This window comes from Erinaceus europaeus, chromosome 13, assembly GCF_950295315.1.
Source record: "Erinaceus europaeus chromosome 13, mEriEur2.1, whole genome shotgun sequence".
Classification (NCBI taxonomy): Eukaryota; Metazoa; Chordata; class Mammalia; order Eulipotyphla; family Erinaceidae; genus Erinaceus; species Erinaceus europaeus.
In genome coordinates this window covers 66,419,331-66,442,052 of record NC_080174.1, presented here as the reverse complement: position 1 = coordinate 66,442,052, position 22,722 = coordinate 66,419,331, and the positions used below count along the sequence as shown (strand labels likewise).

The 22,722-nt window shown below is 38.7% G+C and overlaps 1 protein-coding gene and 1 long non-coding RNA gene across 2 annotated transcripts in view; both read left to right on the top strand.

Annotated features, from left to right (window-relative positions):
* Positions 1 to 22,722, top strand: part of SMAP2 (small ArfGAP2) — a 58,789-nt gene that overhangs the window by 3,335 nt on the left and 32,732 nt on the right. The gene's annotated exons all lie outside the window — the stretch shown is intronic.
* Positions 4,861 to 9,171, top strand: LOC132542537 (uncharacterized). The gene is made up of 2 exons (XR_009553536.1): positions 4,861 to 5,352; positions 9,068 to 9,171. It is a non-coding gene; the product is annotated as an uncharacterized LOC132542537 (long non-coding RNA).

Here is a 22,722-nt window from a genome sequence, read left to right as displayed (position 1 = left end):
TATAGCTTTGCACTACAAATCTGTGAACACATATTTTTTGCAATATTCTATGCTAATTCTTTGACAATAACTCCTTTTAAATATCTTATACTTATCTAATAATTATATTATTTTTAGATATGTAATTTGAACATAATGGATAAGCAAGCATGAATTCTCTTTCATAGTACAAGTTCTGCTGGCCCTGAAGTTTTTAGCTTTCTTGAGCACATGACCCATCAGTTTCTGGGACTCAAAACAACAAAATGATTTCTCTGTGGAAAAGTAAATTGTCTTGGAACTGTTTTAAAAAGTGCTATTACTCTCTGTAGGTTAAAAGATGTCTTTTCCTTGTCACTCTCTGGTTATTGTGACCTCTAATGTAAAATTTGGGGTTGACTTAAGTACCAACAGAGGACAGACATACTAGAAATTCAGATAGGTCAATGGTAACTCTACCTAGTTTAAGTTGGTTCCATTTATGGAACCCTTGTTGGGGGTCACACTGGTCCAAAAGAGTCTTTAGGTCTACTGTTCTATATTTTATCACTGTGCCTAGAATGACTTCTAATCAGCCTCTTCAGAGACTTAACTAGACACTATCTTACTTACCATGAAAGGATCTACTTTTCTAATGACCTGAATACTTGTGTCTACTATTGGGACACTCCTCAGCACCCATGTCCATGAAAAATTGAGAGCTGCTTAATGACACATAATTAGAATGAAAGACATTTCATAATCTTAGGGAATATTCCTGCGGAAAACACCATAGGAATTCTGACAGAAACTTTGACATATATATTACTCCTCTGCTTGATCCAATTTCTGAGGTGTTTCATTGCATATCACATAGTAGTAATCTCTAGTCTTATTCCTCCTCCTCCTCCCTCTCCTCTTTCTCCTCCTCCTTTGCAGTGCTGGGAATTGAATTCAAGGCTACTTAGGGTATGTGTGATACCACTGAGTGACTTTCCCAGCCCATTTTTCTTTCCTTTTGTTTTTTCTTTTCTTTCCTAAGACAGAGGAAAGAGGGAGACAGAGGGTAAATACAACACCATCACGTTACCATTCCTGGAGCTCCTTTATTGCCATCCATATCACTCTCATGTGGTGTCAGTTCTCAAACCTTGGGCCTTGAACATAGCAAGACTGGTTCTCTCTCTCTCTCTCTCTCTCTCTCTCTCTCTCTCTCTCTCTCCCCATCAGAGCATTGCTTAGCTCTGATTTTTCTTTTTTAATTTTTATTTATAAAAGGGAAACTATCTCAGTATAATTTTCCTCATTTGAAAAATGTAAGTGCCTTATAAACTGATATATTATACAAATATAAGCATTACTTATTATTACCATACTAATCTTATTTATTTTATCTTGATTTATCTCAATTTATAGTTTTGTTATCACAAATACTGTGGTTGCTGGAATCTACAGTTAGGATGACTCATCTAATAAGTCCCTAGTCTTAGTCAAAGAGGTCCTGACATTTTTACAAATTTGTTCAATACTTTATTGTACCTTTGAGAATGTCTCTGAAAATTTCCTGACTCTTCAAACTTATATGAAATAATTAGCCCAGGAATTTTTGTGTAAAAGTTTACAATTAACAATCCTAGGTGTTTTTTTTTTTTTTTTTTTAGGTTTAGTTTATTTAATTTTAAAGAGTGGGAGAGGGAGGGGTTGGGTGGTGGGGCACTAGGTTGAGCTCACATAATGCACAAGGACCCGGGTTCGAGCCCCTGTCCCCACTTACAGGGGGAAAGCTTTGTAAGTGGTAAAGCAGTGCTACAGGTGTATAGGTGTCTCTCTGTCTCTTTCCCTCTCTATCTCCCCTTCCCTCTTTCTTGATTTCTGACTGTCTCTATCCAATAAGTAAATAAAGATAATACAAAAAAAAAAAAGCCCGACCCCCACCTGCAGGGGGAAAGCATTACGAGTGGTAAAGCAGGGTTGCAGGTGTCTGTCTCTCTCCCTCTCTACCACTCCCTCCCCTCTCAATTTCTGGCTGTCTCTATCCAATAAATAATTAAAGATAATAATAATAATAAAAGAGTGGTAGAGAGAGAGGAATGTGATAGGAGCTAGGCTTGAACTTGGTTTGCACACATTATGAAGCACTATACTACCCAAATGAACTATTTCACTGGCCCCCAACTCCTAACTCTTAAGTCTAGTAAATTAGTTAGCTAATTATTTAATTTTACTAGAGCACTGCTGAACTGTGGCATATGGTGGTGGTAATAGTGGGGGTTGAACCTGGGACTTTGGAACCTTAGGCACAAAAGTCTTTTTTTGCATAACCGTTATGCTATCTCCCTTACTCTAATTCAGTAAATTAATCTTTGGTTTTGCTGTCTTCCAAGGTAGTTAAATGTGCATCCAATGGAACATACACATTTCTATCAGTGTCAAATTATTTTAGCTATATCTGTGTTAACTTAAGAGAGGTTTAAAAAGTTTTATTTGCTATAGACAACACAGGGAGTTTTGAGTTTTGCTTCAATTTCTAGTTGTTAAACACTCCATTTTCACCCAGGATCAACTAATTTTATGCTGTTTGTTTTTTTAAATAACTAATGCATATTAACTCAGATAGTAGTGGTAAGTTTGCCACTGTTTTACTCAAAATATGCATTGGATTATTTATTTATTTTTGCCTCCAGGGTTATCACTGGGGCTCAGTGCTTGCACTACAAATCCACTGCTCCTGGTAGCCATCTTTTTTTTTTTTTTTCCTTCCTGTTGCTGCTGCTGCTGTTATTGTTGGATAGGACAGAGAAACTGAGAAAAGAGGGGGAGAGAAACATAGACACCTACAGACCTGCTTCACCGCCTGTGAAGCGACTCCCTATGTGCACTTAACCCGATGTGCTACCGCCAACCCCCTAGATTATTTATTAATATCAGTTTTTTAATCCTGTTCTCTGGGAGATGCTTTCCTGTTAATTCTCCTTATCCTTTAAATATAATGCTGTGGCAGTGGGATAGAGAATACAAAATGCTGTATCTTTTAGGTAGAGGTATTCTTTTCCCATTTTTTATTTGTGATTAATAGTAGGCAAGATTATAAGGTTACAGAGTATAGTTCCATGCCACATGCACCATATTTTTTTTTTTCTCTTTCTTTTCCCCACCAGGGTTATTACTGGAGCTCAGTGCATGAACAACTTCACCATTCCCCATGGTCATTTTTTAAATTATTTTTCTAGCTAGAGAATGAAAGACAGAGGGAGAGAGGAAAGGAGAGACACTGAAGCACATTCCACTGTTGGTGAAGCTTCCCCCGTGACAGGTGTTCCCATGAGGCTACTAGGACTGAAACCCACACATGATAATGTGATATGCTCTGCCTTATGGTATTGCTTGAGATTAAACTTGGGATCTAAGAACCTGAGGTATGAAAGTCTTTTTGCATAACCAGTATTCTATCTCTCCAACCCCAGACAATATTCCTTAAGTACCTTTAGTGTCATTAACTGTACCAGCATATATATTGAATAGGTTAAGAGAAAAGGCTGAGATATAGTTCACCCAGTGTACCTTGTGTACCTAGTGTACATTGTGGGGTGTGTACCTTGGTATGTGCAAAAATGTGGGTTCAAGCTCCAGCACTTTATGTGAGCACCATGGACAGCACCAGGGTACCCCCTACCCCACAATGGAGGATGGAGTGGTGCTGTAGTGTCCTTCCTCTCTATGTCTCTTCTCCCACTCAGAAATAAGATAAATGAAATGAAAAAAAAATTAGGCCCAAGTGCAGTGGAATTGTGAATGTGAGAGCCCCCAGGGCCACAAACAACAACAACAACAACAAACAAACAAAAAAAAACCCAAAAAAACAAGGATAAGAATTTTTGGTCTGAAGCATTTTCTAGTCTAATGGGGAAGCAGATGTGTAAGCAAATAAAGGATGTAATGTAGTTGTAAATGGAGAAATGAAAGTATTAAAGAAGCAAACAAGTCTGTCTCGGGAAGTTGAGGTTTCAAAGACAAGTAAGCTGTGTCTTGATAAGCATGGCTTTATCAGGTGAATTTCAGGGACTTTGCATTGTAGGCAAAGAAGACAGAATGTGCAAAACTGCCAAGGAGTATTGTATCATGAATGTGTACAGGAGGGCATTCTTTATTATGATTATGTGTTGGGGAGGGAAAAGGATAAGATTTTTGATAGGTAGGCAGGAACCAATAAGCTTAGTAGTTGACCTGCTACATGGCATTTTATGAGTAAGAACGCCAGTTGTACAAGAAGCTTATAATATTAGAAGCCCATCTACTATCTAAATGCAATTGTATATATATTGCAGACATAAAATGTTTTATAATTTTTTAAAATTATGATAGAGACAGAAATAGGGCAAGAGATGGAAGGGGGGGAGGGAAGGAGAAAGGGAGGAAGGAAAAAAGGGAGAGAGAAAAACCACCACCTGTTCTAGAACTTGTAAAGCTTCCCCTGCAGGTGGGGATGGGATTTGAACTGGGTCCTCACATATGATAACTTATGCAGTTTTACCAGTTATGTCACCACTGAACCCCCTCATTTTCTAATTTTTGAGAAAATAATAGTCTGAGTATTTCCCCCAACACGCTCTCCTTGAAGTGTACCTTACAACTAAATAAAATTATTTTAGAAAAGACCAGTACAACGTCAGTGATACATATTATGTCATTTCTGGAATTGATGGCATTGATTTTTGAGTTTGAAGGTGCTTTTGTACTCAAGTTGTATAGTCTGAATACTGAATATTGGATGTCTGCTTTTGGTTGCTCAGTGCATAGGATTTGTAAACAGGCAGCCATAACCCTATTTCAGTATGCTTTTTTTTTTTTTTAAAGCAAATTTCTTGCTTTCAAATAAACCAGAAAGCTATCTTCTTTCTGTAGTTTTCATCTGATGTCATTATGGTGTGTAGGTGGCAGCTTTCTTGGGTATAGTTGTCTGTATAACTGTTCACCACATGAGTCACTGTCTGTTTCTGTTCTTCTGCCTCAAAATCCCATCTTGGAAATAGCATAATGCAGTTGGTGACTGCAATATCTTATGCATTATGTATGCTGCAGTTAGTTTTGTATATTTTGTTGGTAGAATCTACCTGTGCTATAGACAGACAAAGGGTAAGTGACTTGTTAAATTGACCCAGACTCAATTCCTCCAAATGGTATTTCCCTTGAAAGTGAGGCCAAGAAAGAATCTGCATAAAACAGACATTTTGTATTCTAAGTATGGAAAGCCTAACTTTTGTTATTGTGTCTGCTTAAATCCTTGTCACAGTTGTACTTCTGTTTGAGCAAGTGGCCAGTTAAGTAGATACTAACTTTGAAGAAGTTCTGTATTGGCCCCTGGAATATGCCAGTTCAGCATACCACATTGAAAAGGTAGGAGCCAAGTCTATTTAGAGTAGAACACCTTGAGTTTAATTCACTTTTACCAAATTCCTCTATAGTTAAAGAATTAGTCCTGTATTGATTAGTTGTTGATTATAATTTATCACACAGTTAATGTGTCCACTAGAATGTAGGCTCCATGAGGGCACAGTCTTTCTGTTTTGTCACCTATTCCCAGCACCTAGAACAAACGCTTGGCACAGATCAGGATAGCTGTAAATTTTTGTTTGAATGAATAGATTGATTTTGTCAACTATAAATTATATACTTATTTATTTAACAATACATACTTTTTTTTTTTTTTAGGTTTTACTGATAATGAGAGAGAAAGAGTAATAATGAGAGAGAAAGAGAACCAGGCATCACTCTGGTACATGCACTGCTGGAGATTCTTCTTCTTCTAGCGTTTGCCCTTCTTCCGTAGCCAGTCAACAGCATCAGGTTGAGCCTGATGTAAAGTTTCAAGACCTCCTTTGAATCTGGAGAGGTGGCAGTCATTGACTATGTGGGTCATAGTCTGTCTGTAGCTGCAGGGGCAGTTCGGGTCGTCTCTGGCTCCCCAGCGATGGAACATAGCGGCGCACCGGCCATGGCTTGTTCGATAGTGATTGAGGAGGGCCCAATCATAACATGCTAGGTCAAAGCCGGGTTGACGCTTGCAGGGGTCTGTGATGAGGTGTTTGTTCTTTACCTCAGCTGACTGCCAGCTCTGTTTCCAAGAGACTGGAACAGAGAAGTTCAGTGTAGGCGTAGGGGACCAGATTGGGTGACGAGACGTCAAGCGTTGGACAGGGTGGGCGAAGATATCCGCGTATATTGGCAGGTCCGGTCGAGCGTAGACGTGGGAAATGAACTTAGATGATGCCGCATCCCGACGAATATCTGGCGGGGCGATGTTGCTAAGAACTGGCAGCCATAGAACCGGGGTGGAACGGATGGTTCCAGAAATTATCCTCATGGAGGAATATAATTTGGAATCGACCAAGTGGATATGTGGGCTACGGAACCATACTGGGGCACAGTATTCTGCAGTGGAATAGCATAATGCCAGAGATGATGATCGTAGTGTGGAAGTGCTCGCGCCCCATGAGGAGCTGGCCAGTCTTGCAATGATGTTATTCCTCGCGCCCACCTTTGCTGCAGTTTTTATGAGATGTTCGTGAAATGACAGAGTGCGATCGAGAGTAACGCCAAGATAGACTGGCTGGGCTTCATGCCGGATTCTCGTATCGCCAAGCTGCACATTAAGCTCACTCGAGGCTGAGGCATGGTGTAGATGGAAAACAGATGATACCGTTTTTGCAGTGCTAGGGATTAGTCGCCATTTTTTACAGTAATCAGATATCAGAGACATGTCTTTCGTGAGTGTTTCCTCGAGGATGTCGAACTTTGATGCCTGAGTTGCACAGCAGATGTCATCGGAGACTGCTGGAGATTGAACTCAGGATCTCCTGTTCGAGAGCTCAGCGCTTTATCCATTGTGCCACTTCTCAGATTGCTTTATTTCTCTTACCATAGTGCTGCTTAGCACTGGCTTATGGTGGTGCCCAAAATTGAACCTAGGACTTTGAACCCTCAGGCGTGACTCTTTCTGCATAGCATTTATGCTATCTCCCCTGCCTTTACATCTTGCTTCTTATTAGAATAAATCTACATTATCTACATAAATTATCGACATTATCAAATAATTGTCTAATCTTTAAAAAGCTCAATGGTTTTCTAAAATAAGTTTTAAAATATTTAAGTCAGGACCCAATCAAGGAAACAAACCACTGTAAATTGTATAAGCAAGGGAATTTAACATATGGAATATGGGCTACACAAGTGATAAAGGAGTGGATATAAAGAACCAGTGAGGCAACCTACAGGTTAGCAACACCTTGAGTTTTTCCCCTAAGGAAAAACAGAAACCACTGGTGCTGTAAGCCTGAGCCGTCTACTATGAGCAGATGCATGAAAAGGATAACTATCTTATGATAGCTAGAACTCAACCAAGTGAGAAAGAATTACCCTGCCTTCTTGCTTCCTTTTCTTATCAGTGCCTTCCACTGATAATAAAATACTTTTTTTTTAAAACAGGGGGAGGAGGAATTTAGAGAGAGATAGGAGAGACACACAGCTCTGTTCCACTTGTGAAGCTTCTCCATTGTATGGTGCTTCCATGTGGTGGCCAGCTAGAACTCAGGTTCTTATGCATGGTAAAGTACTCTGCCAGGTGAGCCATCTGCAGGACCCAATAGTTGTAATTTTTAGATAATAGATAAGAAGAGATTTCAATCTAGTATACTCCTAAAGGATCTTAACTGTTGTTAAACAGTAATTAGTACCAGGAAGTAATATAACAAACTCAGTCATCGCCCATATAATTAGGACCTGTGAAAAGGAAAATTAGTTTCTGTTAAATCTTTTTTTTTTTTAAACTGTTAGTTATTGCCTGGAGTGATATTCCTTGGTTACTCAGAAAGTAAGCTTCCACCCTTCCAATTCTGGGAAATCTTAGGCATGATGTATATTCATTAAGCTTGTTCCATCTACAATTGGAAGATTTGAGTCATTAGCACAAAGAGAGTTTTGAAGATTGTAGCCTTAAAACATGGTATAGATTTGTTTCCCTTTAAAATAATAAAGGTAATTGTGGGGCTATCTCATTTTCTTTCTTATTTTAAGATTTTATTTATTTGTGAGAAAGATAGGAGGAGAGAGAAAAAAACAGACATCACTCTGGCACATGTGCTGCCGGGCATCAAATCACGACCTCATGCTTGAGAGTCCAAAGCTTTATCACTGTGCCACCTCCCGGACCACAACTATCTCATTTTCTTGGTGCCATATTATCAACTTGTTTCTCCTCCTCCTTCCTCCCCCTCTTCTTCCTCCACCTCCTCCTCTTCTTTTTTTAAGATCACTGCTGACTCTGACATATGGTGGTGCTGGGGATTGCACTTGGGGCCCCAGAGAATTAGACACAACTCTTTTTCATAACCAATATGCTCTCTGCCCATCCCTTTTTAATTATGTTTATTGCGCTCTCCCTGTTCCCTCCAGATAGGTTTGTACTAGGAGAAAGTGAGATCACTAGATCTGTTTTCTCTTATATAGGACTTGAAAAGTTCTTTATCTAACAAGGAAAGTTGTTGTTGCTCCACTTAAAGTCCAAGCTTCCCAAGTTATTGATACTAGTTTCTTCCTCGATTAACAAGTGTTTAATTAGTTACATGACACGAGTTCAGCACTTTCTAGAAGTGCTTTTTTTGTCATTCAGGTCATCTGCCTGTGGGCCCCTGCTACATTAATGGAACTGGTAGAACTAGGCCAACAAAGGTTGCCAGTGAAATGTGAGTAGTTAGCTTTTTAGACTATTATTTTGCACAGAGTCCATTGATTAGGGAACCTCATTTTAGTAAAATTACCAGCTATAAAATTGCATAGGTTTCATGTTTTTTCCCCTTTCTCCAAAAATTAATGTCTTCTTGGCAGATATAACTGTAATTCCCAGGTGTAATTAAACAATAGTTTAAAAAAGCATATCTAACTGCTCAGAATGCCATTTCTTTTAAACAAGTTCATTTCAGCTTAAGAGGTACATCTACCTACTTTTGAAGCCTCATGTGTATATAATAATTACATTTTGCTGTGTTTGACTCTTCTATTTCCCAAACTTTCTCCTTTCCTACCCCACTCTTCTGGACCCTGTATTTCCCCACAGGCTTTGTGGATGCTGGTCCATTGATGGCTGAACTGCAGGCCTTTCCCCAGTGGAAAACCCCAGAGATGAGCCAAATCTACCTTCAACTGTGGCTATCCATCAGCGTAAGGCTGCCCTGGTGGTTGTCTTTAATTTGTCCAGTCTTCCCCCTTACTCCTCCATACTTCCTTCTGTATGGCTGAAGCTTGCCCTGGAATCCTATTTTTGTAACATATTACTGGGTAGAAACAGGGCTTTATTATTGCTGCTTCTTTTCATTTTTTGTATTTTTTTCCTATTTATTTATTTTACCTTTTTTGTTGACTATAGTCCTCTTTGACCCCCAATTTGTTTATTTCTTATGGGTGTTATGGCTTGCTTTTAATCACATATAAAATATGGTTTTGTTTAGATAGTACTATTGACAAATTTCATAAACTCACTTAGAAAATGCATGTTGACCTTTTAAAAATTTCAAGTCAAAACTTTCAAACATAATTTTTTAAATCCTAAACAATGAGAGCTGGATCCTTTAGGTTTTGTGTTATTTCTTCCTACCTAGAAAGCAGATGTGTAACATTTTCATTTTATAATTTATTGACAATATAGTAAAGCAAATATAGGAAAAAGAAAGACCTCTCTTAATTGTAATTGTCTTAGCATAGTCATTTGAGAAAATAGAACACTTTTTTCTTTTCCTTTTTTTGTTTTCTTCCAGTAGATTCGCTATCTTTTACAACAATTACCAGTGATAGAAACACCATAAATCCCCAAGATTCAACTAAGAGCTTACATCTTTAGATGTGGGTTTTCATGTTAATCCTATTGCTACTTCCTGAAGTGTACCTGCTTCTTCCTCTTTTTATATCTTACAGGAAGTCCCCTGTGTGTGGGCTTAAAGATGAATTATATAGTACTTTAAGTCTTGCATTTTGAATGTTACTTTAATGGATCAGTGTACTAGCTCAGTTGGATAGTACACTGCTTTGTCATGTGTGTGATCCTGGTTTAAGCCCTGCCCCCACTGCCACCCCCACTAGATTGGAGGAAGCTTCAGTCCTGTGATCTCCTTCACTCTTGCTCTGCCTTCTCTGTCTCTATCTAAAAAATGATTTAATATCATTTAGATGATTGTTTTTATTATTATACCTTCCCCAAATACCTTTTTACAATAGAGACAGAAAAATTGAGAGGAAAAAGGATAGAGAGGGAGAGAGAAAGACATCTGTAGCACTGCTTCACCACTTCTGAAGCTTCCTCTAGGGGCCAGGGACTTGAACCTAGCTACTTGCACATGGTAACCTGTGTGCTTTCCTAGGTATACTACTGCTCACCCCCTCTCAAATTTCTCTTTATAGATTTTCTATGTGAGTTGGTAGGGGAGGCAGCATTAGTACCTTTTTTGTTGTTGATACTTTACCACTGGGGTTATAACTAACACAAGCTCTGAAAATAAGAAATTGGAAGGAAAACTCCCATACTAATTATGATGCTTTTGTTCAAAATAGCTGTAAAAAGTAGAGCTAGTGGAAACCAATTTAGGTATGACAAGTGATTTTAGAAAGAAAGAATTAAAAGATCCAGGGTTTGGATTGCTATATTTAAAGCATTTTTTGGGGGGGTAGATAAAATAATAGTTATGCAGAGAGACTCTCATGCCTGAGGCTCCAGAGTCCCAGATTCAGTTCTCCACATTGCCATGAACCAAAGCTGAGCAGTGTTCTTGAAGAAAAAAAAAAAAGCATTTTCGTGAAAGAACAGCTGTTTTAGAACTAGGGGCTCTGTCTCTCTAGCTAGGCCAGACAGGTATGATGAGTTTGGTTAGAGGAATTGTTTCAGATGGAGGGATATTCTGATAAAAGGTCTTTCTTATAATGTGATGTCTTTATTAATAGTCCATCTTGCATGAGAGAGAAAGATGTTTCATTAAATGCAGCAATGAAATCAGGAAGACTCAAAATCAGCTTCTCTGAACATTCTTACCTGATTCTGAGCCTACTCTGTAAACCAAAGCAGCCTGATATAAGTGACTCAGATCAAGAATCTGCATTGTGGGCAGAATATAAATAGGATGCAGTTTTATTTGTCTTCTTCTGTATTTAAGGGGGGAAAAGATTTGTTGCTATAGGAACAAACTCTTAGACTAGTTGTAATATGTCTTGGATTTGGGGGAGTGGAAAAGCAGGAAAGAATCCTCTTATGCTTATTAGATAAATGTGATTTGTTTAAAAAGCAAAAATGATATTTTATTATGAAAGTTATTTATATTTATGATAGAAATCACTGGGAAGTATAAAAATATATGATGATGTGGAAAATATATCCTATACTTCTTATTACCCATTTCTACTTGAGCTTAGACTAAAATAACTTTATGCCATTGTTATTTTTATTAGTGATTTAATGATGGTTTACAAAATTATAAGTTTACTGGTTTATTCTCCCACCCCCAGTCTGCCAAAGTGTGGAATCTTAGAGATTTACACAAAGTCTTAGAGACAGTTTGTCTTTTTTTCTTTCCTATTTTAAAATTTATTTATTGGATAGATACAGCCAGAAATTGAGAGGATAGAGGGAGGTAGAGAGGGTGAGGGTAGATAGAATAATGGTTATGCAGAGAGACTCTCTGAGGCTTGCCTGAGGCTCCAAAGTCCCAGATTCAGTTCCCCACACTGCCATGAACCAAAACTGAGCAGCGTTCTTGTAAAAAAGAAAAAAGCATTTTCATGAAAGAACAGCTATTTTAAAACTAGGGGCTGTGTCTCTCTAGCTAGGCCAGACAGGCATGATGAGTTTGGTTAGAGGAATTGTTTCAGATGGAGAGACACCTGCAGCACTACTTCACCACTCAGAAAGCTTTCCCCCAGCAGGTGGGGACTGGGGCTCAAGCCCAGGTCCTTGTGCATGGTAACATGTGCACTCAACCAGGTGCACCACCACCCGGCCCCACTACTTTTTTTTAAAAACAAGTTTATGCCATTATTGTTATTGTTGTTGTTTTGCTTTAAAAGAATTTATTTATTTATTCATGAGAAAGATAGGAGGAGAGAAAGAACCAGACCATCACTCTGGTACATGTGCTGCCAGGGCATCGAACTCAGGACCTCATGGTTGAGAATCCAATGCTTTATCCACTGCTTCACCTCCCAGACCACTGCCATTATTACTTTGATTAACATTGATTGTAAGACCTTTTCCTGACATTAAAAAACACTTAATACCTTTACTGTACTGTTTGTACATATGATTACTAAACTTTTGCCTAATTGCTAGATATTTGTGCAAACATATTTTGTGTGTTTTATTGTATTAATAATGGTACAATGTAACTTTTGTGTTGTTATTAGACTAATTTTAATAGTCATATGGGCCTCCTAAATTATTATTACTATTTTGCCACAAGGATTACCAATGGGGCTTAAGTGCCTACACAACTCTACTGCTCCTATAGCCAGCCTTTTTGCCTGCCTTCCTTCCTTCCTTCCCCCCCTTTTTATAGGAGTGAGAGAGATAGAGAGGGACAAAGAGACTGAGAGAGAAGTGATAGCCACAGTAGTGTTGCACTATTGTAAAGCTTCCCTCCAGTAGGTGCTCCCATATAGTGGCAGGGATCAAATACATGGAAACATGTGTTCTACTTAGTGAGCTACCACCCAACCCAGGGCCTACTAATTTAAAAATGTTGTTAAGGAATCCTCTGGGTTGAAGGTGGTCTTGCTATTGAGACTGTCATCCTGAACTGCTTCACTGTAGTGGCTATCTGTTGAGACTTTGAGTAGATGGCTAGGGAGAATACCACTGAAAACACAGAGCATCTTTATGGAACCCAGTCATAGCAAGATGAGTCAAGATATATTTTCTTTCTTTCTTTTTTTTTTAAACCAGAGCACTGCTCAACTCTTTTTTTTTTTTTTTTTAGTATTTATTTATTCCCTTTTGTTGCCCTTTTTTAATTTTTTTAAAAAATTTATTTCTTTATTGGGGAATTAATGTTTTACATTCAACAGTAAATACAATAGTTTGTACACGCATAACATTCCCCAGTTTCCCATTTAACAATACAACCCCCACTATGTCATTTATCATCCTTCATGGACCTGTATTCTCCCCACCCACCCCAGAGTCTTTTACTTGGGTGCAATATGCCAATTCCATTTCAGGTTCTACTTCTGTTTTCTTTTCTGATCTTGTTTTTCAACTTCTGCCTGAGAGTGAGATCATCCCATATTCATCCTTCTGTTTCTGACTTATTTCACTCAACATGATTTTTTCAAGGTCCATCCAAGATCGGCTGAAAAAGGTGAAGTCACCATTTTTTTACAGCTGAGTAGTATTCCATTGTGTATATATACCACAACTTGCTCAGCCACTCATCTGTTGTTGGACACCTGGGTTGCTTCCAGGTTTTGGCTATTACAAATTGTGCTGCCAAAAACATATGTGTACACAGATCTTTTTGGATGGATGTGTTGGGTTCCTTAGGATATATCCCCAGGAGGGGAATTGCAGGATCATAGGGTAGGTCCATTTCTAGCCTTCTGAGAGTTCTCCAGACTGTTCTCCACAGAGGTTGGATCAATTGACATTCCCACCAGCAGTGTAGGAGGGAATGACCCCACACCTTTGACCCCACACCCTCTCCAGCATTTGCTGCTGTTACCTTTTCTGATGTATGACATTCTCACAGGAGTGAAGTGATATCTCATTGTTGTCTTGATTTGCATTTCTCTGACAATCAGAGACTTGGAGCATTTTTTCATGTGTTTCTCGGCCTTTTGGATCTCTTCTGTGGTGAATATTCTGTCCAATTCCTCCCCCCATTTTTGGATGGGGTTATTTGTTGTCTTGTTGTTGAGTCTGGCAAGCTCTTTATATATGTTGGTTATTAAACTCTTATCTAATGTATGGCATGTAAAGATCTTCTCCCATTCTGTGAGGGGTCTCTTGGTTTGGGTAGTGGTTTTGCTGTGAAGAAGCTTTTTAATTTGATGTAGTCCCATAGGTTTATACTTGCCTTAGTCTTCCTTGTAATTGGATTCATTTCATTGAAAATGTCTTTAAAATTTATGCGGAAAAAAGTTCTGCCAATATTTTCCTCTAAGTATCTGATAGTTTCTGGTCTAACATCCAAGTCCTTGATCCACTTGGAATTTACTTTTGTATTTGGTGAAATACAGTGATTCAGTTTCATTTTTCTGCATGTTTCAACCCATTGTTCCCAACACCATTTGTTGAAGAGACTCTGCTTTCCCCATTGAATAGTCTGGGCCTCTTTGTCAAAGATTAGATGTCCATACGTGTGGGGCCTAATTTCTGGTCTCTCAATTCTATTCCACTGGTCAGTGTGTCTGTTCATGTTCCAGTACCAAGCAGTTTTGATGACAGCGGCCCTATAATATAGTTTGAGATCTGGGAGTGTGATGCCTCCAGTTCTGTTCTTTTTTCTCAAGATTGTTTTGGCAATTCTAGGTCTTTTCTGGTTCCAGATAAACATTTGTAGCATTTTTTCTATTCTCCTAAAAAATGTGCTTGGGATCTTGATGGGGATAGCATTAAATTTGTAGATGGCTCTGGGTAATATATTCATCTTGATGATGTTAATTCTTCCAACCCATGAACATGGAATATCTTTCCACTTCTTTGTGTCTTTTTCAATTTCTTTGAGTAGGGACTCATAATTTTCAGTATACACGTCTTTCACTTATTTGGTTAGATTTACTCCTAGATGTTTTATTGTTTTTGTTGCTATAGTAAAAGGAATTGATTTCTGGATTTCAATTTCTTCTAACTTAGTGTTTGCATAGAGGAATGCCACTGACTTTTGAATGTTAATTTTATAGCCTGACACCTTACTGTACTGCCTGATGATTTCCAAAAGCTTCTTGCTGGATTCTTTAGGTTTTTCTATATATACTATCATGTCATCTGCAAATAAGGAGAGTTTGACTTCTTCTCTTCCAATCTGTATCCCTTTATTTCCTTGCTCCTGCCTGATTGCTATGGCAAGAACTTCCAACACTATGTTGAATAGTAATGGTGATAGTGGGCAGCCCTATCTGAGTAGTACCTGATCTGAGTGGAAATGCTTCCAGTTTTTCACCATTGAGTATGATGTTGGCTGTAGGTTTGCTATATATAGACTCCACTATCTTGAGGAATTTTCCATCTATTCCCATTTTTTTTAGTGTTTTGATCATAAAGGGGTGTTGTATTTTGTCAAAGGCTTTCTCTGCATCTACTGATAGGACCATGTGGTTTTTGGTCTTGCTTTTGTTGATGTGGTGGAACACATTGATTGATTTACGTATATTAAACCAACCTTGCATGCCTGGGATAAACCCCACTTGGTCATGATGAACAATCTTTTTGATATACTGCTGTATCCGGTTGGCTAGAATTTTGTTCAATATTTTCACATCTATGTTCATCAGAGATATTGGTCTGTAGTTTTCTTTTTTGGTTGTGTCCCTGTCTGCTTTTGGTATCAGGGTGATGTTGGCTTCATAGAAGCTGGCAGGGAGTATTCCAGTGTCTTCAATCTTCTGGAAGATTTTTAAAAGTAGAGGTATTAGTTCTTCTTTGAAGGTTTTGTTGAATTCATTTGTAAAACCATCTGGTCCAGGACTTTTATTTTTGGGGAGATTTTTGATAACTGTTTCAATTTCATTAGCTGTGATGGGCCTGTTCATGTTATCCACTTCCTCTTGACTTAGTTTTGGAAGTTGGTAGGTATCTAGGAAATTGTCCATTTCTTCCAGGTTCTCTAGCTTGGTGGCATAGAAGCCTCACATGATATGTTGAATTTCTGCAGTGTCTGTTGTGATATCTCCTCTTTCATTTACTATCCGATTTATTTGGGTCTTCTCCCTTTTTTGTTTTGTGAGTCTGGCTAAAGGTTTGTCGATTTTGTTTACTCTTTCGAAGAACCAACATTTACTTTCGTTGATCTTTTGTATGGTTTTCCTATTCTCAATGTTATTTATTTCTGCCCTAACTTTAGTGATTTCTGACCTTCTCGTTGCTTTAGGATTCCTTTGTTGTTCTTCTTCTAGGTCTTTAAGATGTTCAATCAGGCTGTTTATTTGTGCTTTTTCTTGTTTCCTAATGTGTGCTTGTATAGCTATGAACTTCCCTCTTAGGATTGCTTTAGCTGTGTCCCAAATATTTTGATAGCTTGTGTCTTCATTTTCATTGAACTCTCGAAACATTTTGATTTCCTCTTTGACCAAGAAGTTGTTAAGAAGTGTACTGCTGAGCTTCCACATTTTGGCACTGTTACTAATCTTTTGTTGATTGTTAAGTGTTAGTTTAATTCCACTGTGGTCTGAGAAGATGCTTGGGATGATTTCAATGCTCTTGAATTGGCTGATGCTGTCTTTGTGGCCTAATATATAGTCTATCCCTGAGAATGACCCATGTGGATTTGAGTAAAATGTGTATTCCAGTTGCTTGGGATGAATGACTCTGAAAATGTCCAATAGTTCTAGTTTATCCATCTCTTCATTTAGCTCCCTTATGTCTTTATTGGTTTTCTGCCTGGATGATCTGTCAAGTTGAGAGAGTGGGGTGTTGAAGTCCCCTACTATGATTGTGTTACTGTTAATATATTGCTGTAGCTCTTTCAGTAGAAGTTTGATGTATTTAGATGGCTTCTCATTGGGTGCATAGATGTTAATAATTGTTAAGTCCTCTTGATTGAATGATCCTCTGAGCATTAAGTAGTGTCCATTCCTATCTTTTTAAATCTTATCTATTTTAAAGTCTATCATGTCAGATATGAGAATAGCTGCTCCTGCCCTTTTTTGTGGGCCATTAGCTTGTATGATAGTTTTCCATCCTTTCACTCTAAGGCTGTGTTTGTCTTGTTGAGTTAGGTGGGTTTCCTGTAGACAGCATATTGTTGGGTTGTGTTTTCTGATCCAGCTTCCTACTCTGTGTCTTTTAATAGGTGAATTCAGGCCATTGACATTTATTGATATCAAAGATTGAAGATATTTTAATGCCATTGTTGTAGAGTTTTAGAGTGTTTTGATATATGTTCTATTTGTGGTGGTCTGATTGTTTATAGGAGACCTTTCAGAACTTCTTTCAGGGCAGGTTTGATGATAGTTGATTCCTTCAACTGTTGCTTGTCTGAGAAGGTTTTGATGCCTCCATCTAGTCTGAATGACAGTCTATCAGGATATAGTATTCTTGGCTGAAAGCCTTTCTCATTGAGCACTCGATAGATATCTTGCCATTCTCTTCTGGCCTGTAGTGTTTGTATGGAGAAGTCTGCTGCTAATCTTATGGGTTTTCCTTTGTAGGTGACTCTTTGTTTTTCTCTTGCAGCCTTGAGCATCCTTTCTTTATCCTTATTCCTTTCCATTCTAATTATGATATGTCTTGGTGTCTTTAGGTCTGGGTTAATTCTTTTTGGGACCCTCTGGGCTTCTTGAATCTTTATGTCTTTGATGTTGTCTAGACTAGAGAAATTTTCAGCTGTTATGGCCTGGAAAATGTTTTCTTCCTCTCCTTCTCTTTCTTCCTCTGGTATGCCAATAATGCGTATATTATTTCTTTTGAAGTCATCCCATAGGACTCTGTTGTTGTTTTCAGCATCTCTTAATCTCTTTTTGAGATCTGTTACTTCTTTTTTAGTTGTCTCTAATTCATCCTCAATCTTGCTAATTCTGTCTTCAGCCTCATAGATTCTATTCTCTCTGCCCTCTACTGCTTTCTGGAGTTCATCTATTTTGTTGCCCTGTTCTGATACTGTTTTAGCTTGTTCAGCTAGTTGTATTCTTAGCTCAGCAATTTCAGCTTTCAGCTCTCTAATAACCATGAGATAATTAGTATTTTCTTCCATATTCTCATTTGTTGTTCCTGCATTTCTGATTATAATTTTTTCAAATTCTTTACTCACTCCTGTTATTATTTCCTTAGCTAATGTTTGGATGTTGAACTCGTTATTTTGTGCTTCACCCTCTGGAGGACTTTTAGCTGGGCTCTTGTCCTGGTTCAAGTCTCCAATATTTTTTCTTGTTGTTTTAACCATTTTATATATTATGTTATGAGTTCCCTTTATCAGTACTTTTCAAGGTATTGATCACTATTGCCTGGATTGACTTGTGTCTAAGTAAGTTAATTAAAGGGTTCACAGTGGTGCAAGTTAACAGTTGTTTCAATAGTATTTAAATCTCTTGAGTTGGAGCTCAGTGGTTTAAAAGCCTCTTTTTTTTTCTTCCCTGTAGGCTATGGGAGCCTGGGGGCTTTTAAACTATCAATAGGCTTCTTAGCTTAATCACTGACTCCTGACCAAGAGATAAAGCAGGGTGTGGCAGAGATATTCCAGTGGTTATGCAAAGAGACTTTCACAGCCCCTCAGCTATGCCACCGAGGTATAGGACTTCTCCTGAGTTTCCTGGTTAGATCTCTGTTCCCTGGTGTCCCTCCCTGTCGCTGCTCCAGATTCTGAGGGTAGTAGCAATGGAGACTCAGAGTTGCACTTGGTGAGTCTCTGGGGAGTCCTCTCCTCCCTTAAACTGTCCCCTTGTTGTGGAGCAGACTGGAGGTGGTGTCTCAACTGATAAACTGCTGAACTGTTAGCAGTCACTTAATCTCTCCTTAGGCTCCTCTCTCCTCTCTGTCACCAGCCACACATGTTTGTACTCACCGGTGATTTACTGGGTTCCTGTGGTCATTCTAGTCCTGTCTTGTTTCGGTCCAGGGTGGTCTCCTTTGGTATTTCTAATTGATCTGGGAGAGGAGAGGAGAAGGAGGAGAGGAGAGGAGAGGAGAGGAGAGGAGAGGAGAGGAGAGGAGAGGAGAGGAGAGGAGAGGAGAGGAGAGGAGAGAAAGCGATCTGCTGCTCGTAGCTCCGCCTCCAGAAGTTGAATCCTCTGTTGTCCTTTTTTTATTGTTTTAGTTATTATTATTAATGTCGTTGCTGTTGGATAGTATAGAGAGAAATGAGAAAGAAGGGGAAGGCAGAGAGGGGGAGTGAAGGATAGATACCTGCAGGCCTGCTTCACCACCTGTGAAGCGACTCCCCTGCAGGTGGGAAGCCGGGGGCTCAAACCGGGTTCCTTATGCAGGTCCTTGTGCTTTGTGCCACCTGCACTTAACCCGCTGCGCTACTGCCTGACTCCAAGATATATTTTCATATCTTATGTCTTCCACATTATATGGTTTATATGTGGAATTTGTGCTGTGCTATTAATATTAATTAGAATGGTATGTTGTTTGTAAGTCCACCTTCATGTAAATTTAGTCCACTGAAGAAGTTTGGATTAGTGACCCAATATTAATAATAAGGGAAAAACAGGTACTGGTCTTTGTTTTTGTTGTTTGATAAAGGATCTTCTTAGACTGCAAAGTACACAAGAACAGGAGCAGTGTCCCTGTATGTGCATAATGCACAGTGGATAGAACATAATGTTCATCATGAACAATATTAGTTTATTGATGTGTGTTTAGATCATATTATTTTTGTGTTTTTAAAGTTAACTTACTTAACTATATACTATAAATAGAACATAAATACCCCACACCTATGGACATCTATTTTTTGACAAGGGGACCCAAACTATTAAATGGAGAAAGGAAAGTCTCTTCAGCAATTGGTGTTGGAAAAATTGGATTGAAACATACAGAAGAGTGAAACTGAACCAGTACACCTCACCAGAAACAAAAGTAAATTCTAAATGGGTGTAGGACTTGGATGTTAAACTAGAAACTATAAAATACTTAGGGGAAAATATTGGCAGAACTCTTTTTCCATCTAAATTTGATAAAAATCTTTAAGGATACAAATCCAATCATAAGGAAGATAAAAACAAAAATAAACCAATGGGACTACATCAAATTGAAAAACTGCACAGCAAAAGAAACCACCACTCAATCAAAGAGACACCTCACCTTATGAAAGAAAATCTTTACATGTCACATATCAGACAGAAGACAAATAAATACATAAAGATCTCACCAAACTCAGCAACAAGAAAACAAATGACCCCAAAGTGGGGAGAAGATATGACAGAATATTCACCAAGGAAGAGATCCCAAAGGCCAACAGACATGAAAAAGTGATCTAAGTCATAGATTGCCAGAGAAATGCAAATAAAGACAACAATGAGATACCACTTCACTCCTGTGAGAATGTCACACATTAGAAATTATAATAACAACAAATTCTGGAGAGGCTATGGGGGCAAAGGAACCCTTCTTCACAGCTGGTGGGAATGATAATTTGCCCAACACCTGTAGAAAGTATTCTTGAGAACTCTCAGAAGGCTAGAAATGGACCTACCAGCAATTCCTCTTCTGAGGATATATCCTAAGGAGTCAAACACACACATCCAAAACATGTTTACAGTAGCACACTTCGTAATAGCAAAAACCTGGAAGCAATGTAGGCATCCACCAATAGGTAAGTGGCCTAGAAAGTTGTTCGAATACTACTTAGCTATTTTTTTTTTAAGAAAGGATTAATTAACAAAACCATAGGGTAGGAGGGGTACAATTCCCACCACCCAATCTCCATATCCCATCTCCTCCCCTGATAGCTTTCCCATTCTCTATCCCTCTGGGAGCATGGACCCAGGGTCATTGTGGGTTGCAGAAGGTAGAAGGTCTGACTTCTATAATTGCTTCCCCGCTGAACATGGGCGTTGACTGGTCGGTCCATACTCCCAGTCTGCCTCTCTTTCCCTACTACTTAGCTATTAAGAATAATGAATTCGGGAGTTGGGCAGTAGCACAGTGGGTTAAGTGCAGGTGGCGCAAAGCACAAAGACCGGCGTAAGGACTCGGTTTGAGCCCCCGGCTCCCCACCTGCAGGGGGGTCATTTCACAGGTGGTGAAGCAGGTCTGCAGGTGTCTATTTTTCTCTCCCTGTCTTTGTCTTCCCCTCCTCTCCATTTCTCTGTCCTATCCAACAACAACGACATCAATAATGACTACAACAATAAAAAGACAAGGGCAACAAAAGGGAATAAATAAATAAATATTAAAAGAAAAAAGATAAATAAAATAAATGTTTCAAAAAAAAAAAGAATAATGAATTCACCTTCTTCACCACATCTTGGACAGAGCTTGAAGGAATCATGTTAAATGAGATAGCTAGAAAGAGAAGGATGAACTATGGTTGGATCTCACTGACAGACATGATTTGAGAAATAAGAACAGAAAAGGGAAACACAAAGCAGAACTTGGACTGGTTTGGTGTGTTGCACCAAAATAAAGGACTCTGGGGAGTGAGTGGTGGCCTTTCAGGACCTGGTGCATGATGGTGGAGGATGACCTGGCTAGGGGGTGACTGATAGTGTTTTGCAGAAAACTGGGAAATTGTAGACATGCACCTATAATTGTATTTACTCTAAGCTATTAGTCCCCCAATAAAATTTTAAAAAGAAAAATATATAAAAGGAAAAAGTTGTATTATAAATATATTTATTATATGTTAGTTACATTATTAACTCAGATATTGAATATTTGGACATTCTAGGAAGCTGAGTAGGTGAATTTCATGGTTGCTTTGTGGTAGTTGCTTTAAATTTTTTTAAAAAAAATTATCTTTATTTATTGGATAGATACAGCCGTAAATTGAAAGGGAAGGGGAAGAGACAGAGACACCTGCAGTCCTGCTATACCACTTGCAAAACATCCTCCCTGCAGGTGGGGACTGGGGGCTTGAGCCCAGGTTCTTGTGCACAGTAACATATGCGCTCAACCAGGTGTGCCACCACCCGGCTCTGTGATTGCTTCTTTATGCCATTTCTTTTGTGTGCTTCTGACATGTGCTGCATTGAAAGTGGGAGCTAGTCACGAAGCAACTACTTTGCCCTCTCAGTAGGAGGTTTTAATATGACGTATCTTGGGGGAAATGTAGCATGGAGTGTGAAACAGGAGTCTGTAACAGCAGTCCTTTAGTTTTTTTGTGGGATGGGAGTAAATATTTAGACTCTGTTCTCAGGTGCCATAGAAATTAACAATATTCTTGCAGCAGTTTTAGAAGCTCTCCTTATAGCCACTGAGACAGCTTTGTTTAATTTAAAGAATCTTGCTTTAGCTACTTTGAAACTGTGATTTTTTCCCTAGACACCTATCCTGGATTCCCTCTGTAGGATCTTTCTATCCACATGACTGGCATCTTTACCCCTCTTCCTTGCACCACACCTTCTCACTTATACAAAGCTAGCCTATTTTGAAACACCTAGGTTTTGAAATGTTGCTGTGAATGTTTTCTTTTTGAAAGAATGAAGTTCCACCTTTTGCTCTCCCCCTTAAGCCAGGTCTGTTCTGATGACAGACGTTCAGCATGCCACTAGACTAATCAGCCATCTGTACTTTGATCCCGGAATTCCTTTCTTTTCTGCTGTTTGTTTAGAAAGTAAGGTTCTTTCGTGTGTTTGAATACGGTTGCCATTTAATTAAACTAGCACTGATTTTTTTCTTCTGTTTACTACTGGTTAGACTTTCTCTGATATGTAGGAAAACTGCTCTGTTATTGTGGAGAGAAGTTCATGTCTGTAATCTTGTACAAGAGTTCATTTGCAGACTCAGGAGGTTTTGTGTAAAGCCTGTGCTTAGGTCAAAGGTATATGCTTCCCTTCAAACTGGGAAACATACTATCTGGCTACTTGTTCTTGAGCGCTAGTATATTAGGCTTCTCTTCTCTTTTGGACTTTCTTTGA